Source organism: Chiloscyllium punctatum, chromosome 13, assembly GCF_047496795.1.
Source record: "Chiloscyllium punctatum isolate Juve2018m chromosome 13, sChiPun1.3, whole genome shotgun sequence".
In the NCBI taxonomy this organism is placed as follows: domain Eukaryota; kingdom Metazoa; phylum Chordata; class Chondrichthyes; order Orectolobiformes; family Hemiscylliidae; genus Chiloscyllium; species Chiloscyllium punctatum.
Window position 1 is genome coordinate 78,129,824 of NC_092751.1, and position 7,904 is coordinate 78,137,727.

The window sequence follows — 7,904 nt, forward strand, 5'->3', positions numbered from 1 at the left end:
ATGGAACTCTACAGCCCAGGCAACATTCTGGTAAAATACCTCTGTACTCTCTCCTATCACATTCATCTTATAATGTGGACTCCAGAACGGCACAAAATACTCCAGCTATGGCCTAACCAACATTTTATACAGTTCCAACATAACCCCTCTGCTGTTTACCCACATGCTCTGATTAATATAGCAAGTATACCATATGCCTTCTCAAGCTGTTTATCTGTCTATCCTGATATTTTAAGGGACCAGTGTACATGCACATCAAGATCTCTCTGATGGTCAGTACTTCCTAGGGTCTTACTGTTCATCATGTATACCCTTGCCTTGTTTGTCCTGCCCAAATGCATCACCTCATATTTATCTGGATTAAGTGCCATGGAGAAAGAGTTCAATGATCTTGATGCGCTAGTAGCACTGACGATAGAGATCACCCTGATTCAGTCTTAGTTTGAGGCCAGGGAATGGAGTTGAGTTGATGGATGGGGAATAGAGTTTGCGTTTCCAACTGAGGTAGAGGGACATAGTCCTCCCGCATTTAGCAGACCATAACAGGAAAACATTGAACCATCGTTCAGAAATCCAAATGCTGAGTACAGAAACTCACCATGGAAGAGAGTGAATGACTGAACAATATCACTCAAACAGTTAACACTAGTTTGTAGAATTATGTGATCAAGGATAGTCAGCATGGTTTTGTGAAGGGCAGGTCGTGCCTCACAAACCTTATTGAATTCTTTGAGAAGGTGACTAAGGAGGTAGATGAGGGGATAGCGGTAGATGTGGTATATATGGATTTTAGTAAGGCGTTTGATAAGGTCCCCCATGGTAGGCTACTGCAGAAAATACAGAGATATGGCATTGAGGGTGAGTTGGAGGTTTGGATTAGGAATTGGCTGGCTGGAAGAAGACAGAGGGTAGTAGTTGATGGCAAAGGTTCATCTTGGAGTGCCGTCACTAGCGGTGTTCCGCAAGGATCTGTTTTGGGACCATTGCTGTTTGTCATTTTTATAAATGACCTGGAGGAAGGGTTAGAAGGGTGGGTGAGCAAGTTTGCGGATGATACGAAAGTCGGAGGAGTTGTCGACAGTGAGGAAGGATGTGGCAGGTTACAGCGGGATATAGAGAAGCTGCAGAGCTGGGCAGAAAGGTGGCAAATGGAGTTCAATGTAGCTAAGTATGAGGTGATTCACTTTGGTAAGAGTAATAAAAAGATGGGGTACTGGGCTAATGGTCGGATACTTGGTAGTGTGGAAGAACAGAGGGATCTTGGTGTCCATGTACACAGATCTCTGAAAGTTGTCACCCAGGTAAATAGTGCAGTGAAGAAGGCATATGGCGTACTGGCTTTTATTGGTAGAGGAATTGCGTTCCGGAGTCCTGAGGTCATGCTGCAGTTGTATAAGACTCTGGTGCGGCCGCATCTGGAATATTGTGTGCAGTTTTGGTCGCCATACTATAGGAAGGATGTGGAGGCATTGGAACGGGTGCAGAGGAAGTTTACCAGGATGTTGCCTGGTATGGTAGGAAGATCCTATGAGGAAAGGCTGAGGCACTTGGGGTTGTTTTCATTGGAGAAAAGAAGGTTTAGGGGTGACTTGATAGAGGTGTACAAGATGATTAGGGGGTTAGATAGGGTTGACAGTGAGAACCTTTTTCCACGTATGGAGTCAGCTATTACAAGGGGGCATAGCTTTAAATTAAGGGGGGGTAGATATAGGACTGATGTTAGGGGTAGGTTCTTCACTCAGCGAGTCGTAAGTTCATGGAATGCCCTGCCAGTAGCAGTGGTGGACTCTCCCTCTTTATGGGTATTTAAGCGGGCATTGGATAGGTATATGGAGGATAGTGGGTTAGTGTAGGTTAGGTGGGCTTTGATCGGCGCAACATCGAGGGCCGAAGGGCCTGTACTGCGCTGTATTCTTCTATGTTCTATGTTCTATGTTCTATTTACTGGCTACTCAGACACAGTAGCAACAGAAGCAAGGAAGGCAACTTAATTAATAAGAACAATAAAGTAGTCAAACAATGATTAGAGAAGTAATAACTGGATAGACAGAGACTTACCAGGGACACCAACAATTGCCAGGATGGGATAGTAGAAGTGTTGAATAATGTAAAGTGCCCATTCAATCCGATCAGCTAATGTTATCCAAAAGTAATCTGAAGACATGTAATGTAACCAAAAGGATAAACTTCTCTCCATTTTTGTAGCATTCCAATCTAATGTTCTCAGATTCTGATCCATTGCTAGATCATTCCAATCTGTAGTTCTCAGATTCTAGTCTCTCCTCACCTTCTGGAACCCTGTCAGTTATGGAGATGATGCTCCCCCTGATGTTATGGGTAGAACACTGAAAGGAGTCCCTATTAATAGAAGAGGGCTACCCTCTTGTGACACAGATTGTTATCCATGGAAACTGACATTAATTGTAGTCACTGAACAAATAGATTTAATTAACACTTTTTAATCCAACTTAGTCTGGATGGGATAGCGAAGGAAGGATTGGTGGACACAGTGTAGGATTTAACCTTAATTATTCAGCCTTCCTTGAATATAAGAGTGCTGTCAGAGGACCTGAGGATTTTCACTGCTCCACACTATTTATTAAAGGGAAGGGATAATTCTTAGATCTAGAGACATGTCAACTTCATATCCGTACAACATTAGGGAAATCTTTGGAGTCCATAACCTGAGAAAAAATAAATTGTGCTTGGAATAATTATGCAATTATATGTAGCAGCAACAAAGATAAGTTCATGGAAAATCATATTTAAGAATTATTGAATAAATTGATGCAGAATCAGAGAGAGGGTTAATGATGATAGTAGAGTCAATGTTAAGTTTTTCTTAATCTTTCACGAAAGATCCTTACTTCGGTTGTAGGTAAAGTGTTGGAAAAGGTTACAAGAGATAGCATTTATAATAATCTAGAAAGGAGTAAATTGATTAGGGATAGTCAACACGGTTTTGTGAAGGGTAGGTCATACCTCACAAATCTTATTGAGTTCTTTGAGAAGGTGACCAAACAGGTGGATGAGGGTAAAGCAGTTGATGTGGTGTATATGGATTTCAGTAAGGTGTTTGATAAGGTTCCCCACGGTAGGACCCTGCACAAAATAGAGGGGCATGGGATTGTCGGTGATTTAGCGGATTGGCTGGCTGAAAGAAGACAGAGAGTGGTGGTTGATGGGTAATATTCATCCTGGAGTTCAGTTACCAGTGGTGTACCACAAGGATCTGTTTTGGGCCCATTGTTGTTTGTTATTTTTATAAATGACCTGGATGAGAACATAGAAGGATGGGCTAGTAAATCTGCTGATGACACTCAGGTCAGTAGAGTTGTGGATAGTGACGAAGAATGTTATAGGTTACAAAGAGACATAGATAAGCTGCAGAGCTGGGCTGAGAGGGTGGCAAATAGAGTTTAGTGCAAAAAAGTGTGAGGTGATTCAATTTGGAAGGAGTACCAGGAATACAGAGTACTGGGCTATTGGTAAGATTCTTGGTGGTGTAGATGAGCAGAGGGATCTCGGTGTCCAGGCACATAGATTCTTGAAAGTTGCCACCAAGATTGATAGGGTTGTTAAGAAAAAATACAATGTGTTAGCTTATATTGGTAGTGGGATTACCGGAATGTTGCTTGGGCTAGAGAGTTTCGGTTAGGAAGAGAGAATGGACAGACAGAGTTGTTTTCCTTAGAGCAGAGGAGATTGAGAAGTGGCATGACTGAGATGTATGAAATTATGAAGTGCATAGACATGGTTGACAGGAAGAAACTTTTCCTCTCAATCAAGAGGGGTCAATGACTGGGCTGTTGTAGTGATTGTAAAAAGGTCAGCCAGATGGACCTGATCAAAAATGAGTTCCCAGTTTGGGGCTATTCATCTGGTCCAATCAGGGTGTCAAGCTGACAGAGAAAAATCTGTTTCTGACCCTCTGGAAGCTGTCTCTGACAAGCTTGTGCCAGAATCAAAAACTTTACACTTGTAAAGAAAGGGTGACTTGGTAATGGGATACTGCCCTTTGTGGAGTTATTTCAGTGGCAATGGGAGAAAAGCATGTTCCTGAAGAAACTCACTCACATTTGTGTCTTTGAAATGGGATAATAATTTCTTGCATGATGCCATTATTTGGAAAGTTTGGCCTGCTGCACCCAGTATTTGGAAAGAATGTTATTTTTCCAGGGCAGACAACACTTAGGACATTTGAAAGCAATTAATAATTCTCCTGACAGTCTATGGAGCTGCAGCCTTTTCTGAATTAGAAACCTAACGTTCCTTGAGGCACCAGATACTAAAGACTTTCAAGAGTTGAATGATTTAGTTAAGGAATATTTTGACCCCAATCCTCCTTTAATTCTGAGGTGTTATAATTTTTACTCAGCAATTCAAGAACCAGGTTAAGACAACAGGCAAAAGAATGTGACTTTGGTTTATCCTTTAATGAGATGCTGTTATGTGGGATTAATCATGTAATCATGCAAAGGTGCTTGCCAGCTAAAGTTCAATTGGACGTCAAACAAGAGCTACAACGCCTTTATCATTAGAAATTGAGACAAGTGGAGCATATGAATTTCAGGGTATCCTGATGGAAGTGGACACCCTCGCCAGGCTGACTGAGCTTAGGGAACACCACTTGAATGCAGGCAATTGTGTCGCCTCCCTCAGGACAGATCCTGAACAGAGGGACTCCGGAATATTGCGTGCAATTCTGGTCTCCTTCCTATCGGAAAGATGTTGTGAAACTTGAAAGGGTTCAGAAAAGATTTACAAGAATGTTGCCAGGATTGGAGGATTTGAGCTATAGGGAGAGGCTGAACAGGCTGGGGCTGTTTTCCCTGGAGCATCGGAGGCTGAGGGGTGACCTTATAAATAATAAGGTTAATAAAATCATGAGGGGCATGGAAAGGATAAATAGACAAAGTCATTTCTCTGGGGTCAGGGACTCCAGAACTATAGGGCATAGATTTAGGGTGAGAGGGGAAAGATATAAAAGAGACCTAAGTGGATTTTTTTCACTCAGAGGCTGGTACGTGTATGGAATGAGCTGCCAGAGGAAGTCATGGAGGCTGGTACAATTGCAACATTTAAAAGGCATTTGGATGGGTATATGAATAGGAAGGATTTGGAGGGATATGGGCCAGGTGCTGACAAGTGGGACTAGATTGGGTTGGGATATCTGGTTGGCATGGACGAGTTGGACCCAATGGTCTGTTTCCATGCTGTACAACTCTATGACTCTATGACTTGAGGTGGGCCCACAGCAAAACCCCAATACAAAGCTAAGCTTTGGCCAAACTGTTAATATTTTCTTCAGGATCTGGGCTGGTAAGTTATTATAGTTGCACTTGTGTGCAGATTCTTGACAGCAAAAGAGAGACTAGACATAAACATAAAAGGAATAAGGTAACTCATTGGCCAGCATCCAGGAGAGTGCTCACTGTGGAACGTTCACCTGCATCTGGTTTGGAACAGTTAAATTGCTTTACAAGATCCAAATCAGAACCAATCAAAATAAATGCTTGGTTAACTGGTCACCCAGCTGTAATGGAGGTCAATACTGGTGCAGCCATTTCAGTGATCCCAGAACCAGTCTTTCACGAAATTTGCACTGGATTCCAACCCTCAAGTTTCCACAAGAGCTCAGCTGGACCGTGAACCTGTGCCAGGAAATGTTCACAAATTAAGTGTGAAACTTCTGTTCCCATCTCATATGAGAAGCAGCTGTTTCAGTTACCACTGAATATCGTAAAAGGGTCAGCCCCAAGCTTTATGGGATGCAATTGTTTGAGAGAAATTCACCTGGTTTGGCTAAACATTTTCAGTTAGAAAATGGCTACCTGAGTGAAATGTTAATGAAATACCTGGAAGTCTTCTACAAATGTCTAGAAATTGATTAGCAAGGTTAGATCACATGGAACCTAGGGGGAGCCAGCCATCTCGATGCAAAATTGGTTTGAAGGTAAGAGACGGGGGTGGTGGTTTCACGGAGTGTTGTTTTTCCAGACTGGAGACCTGTGACCAGTATTTTGCCACAAAGATCGTAGCAGGATCCATTATTTTTTGTCATTTATACAAACAATTTGGATGTGAGTATAGGAGGAATGGTTAGTAAGTTTGCAGATGACACCAAAATTGGTAGTATCATACACAGTGAAGAGAGTTATGTCAGATGGACTGATGGACTGAGGAATTGCAGATTGAGTTTAATTTAGATAAGTGTGAGGTGTTGCATTTTGTTAGGAAAATTAGGGCAGGAGTTTTCCACTTAATATCTCCTAATGGCCTAATGGTATTATTATTGGGCTGTTAATACAGAGACCTCGGTTAAGTGGGCGGTACGGTGGCACAGTGGTTAGCACTGCTGCCTCACAGCGCCAGAGACCCGCGTTCAATTCCCACCTCAGGCGACTTTCTGTGTGGAGTTTGCACATTCTCCCCGTGTCTGCATAGGTTTGCTCCGGCTTCCTCCCACAATCCAAAAATGTGCAGTTAGGTGAATTGGCCGTAGTGTTAGGTGAAGGGATAAATGTAGGGCAATGGGCCTGGGTGGGTGGTAGGTCGGTGTGGACTTGTTGGGCCGAAGGGCCTGTTTTCACACTGTAAGTAATCTAATCTTAATGGTAGAGTCATGGGGAATGTTGCCAAACAAAGAGATCTTGAGGTGTATGTTCACTGTTTCTTGAAAGTGGAGTCCCAGATATCTAAGATCATGAAGAAGGCATTTTGTATGCTTGTCTTTATTGCCCTGTGCATTGAGTTGGAATACGGCTGTACAGAACATTTGAAATATTGCATTCAGTTCTGGTATTGCTATAGGAAAGATGGTGTTGAACTTGAAAGGGCGCAGAAAAGATTTACAAGGGTTGGCAGGTTTGAGCTATTGGGAGAGGCTGAATAGGTTGGGGCTATTTTCCCTGGAATGCATGACTCTATGATTATGGCTATCAGAGAAATCAAGGCCATCTTGAATTGGACCAGGTGGCAATTCCACAATTCTGCAAGGCCTGCCCAGAGCCCTCCAAACAAAAGTAGAGGCAGAAATCCGAAGGCTAGAAAGTGAAGGAATCAAGAAACCAGTTCAATTTGTGAAATGGACAGCACCTGTCATACCGATTTTTGAAGCCTGACTGGTCGGTTCGCCTTTGTGAGGATTTCTTTTTAAAAAATGGTAAACTGCTTTTCTCAGCTGGATAAATATCCAGCCGTCGGATAGAGGATTTCTATACAAAGCTGGCTGGGGGTCTGTCCATCGTAAAGCTGGACAATGAGCCAGGCTTATGTGAAATTACGTTTAAACAAGGATTCCCAGAGGTATACTATAATTAACACCCCTAAGGGTTTGTACCAATAATATAAGACTGTTGAGTGTTTTGTACCAATATATAAGACTGTAGGGGTGTGTACCAATGTACGAGACTGTAAGGGTTTGTACCAATATGCAAGACTTGAAGGGCTTGTACCATATACAAGATTGTGATTTGGGGAATTGTCAGCCTGTTCAACTTTTCAGCTGATGATGGAAAACATTTTGCAAGGTCTACCTCAGGTCGCCATTTATTTAGATGATGTGCTAATAACAGGGAAGACTAAGAAGGAACAATTACTGGATGAGAACAGGGTTCTTAGATGTTTTTCTGAGGTCAGTATATGCCTGATAAGGGAAAACTGTATGTTCCAGACCCCCCCCCCCCCAACTCCCCAAAGTGATCTATTTGGGTTACAGAGTCAACAAGACTGGGTTACTCCCATTGGAAGATAAAATGAAGATGATCAAAGGTGTCCCAGCTCCCACATCTGTCCAGGAGCTTAGTTCATTTCTTAAGAAGTACATTATTATCAAATATTCATCAATAATCTGGCCTCCGTTCTAGCACCTTTGCATGAACTCCTAAAAAGGGGTCAGCCTT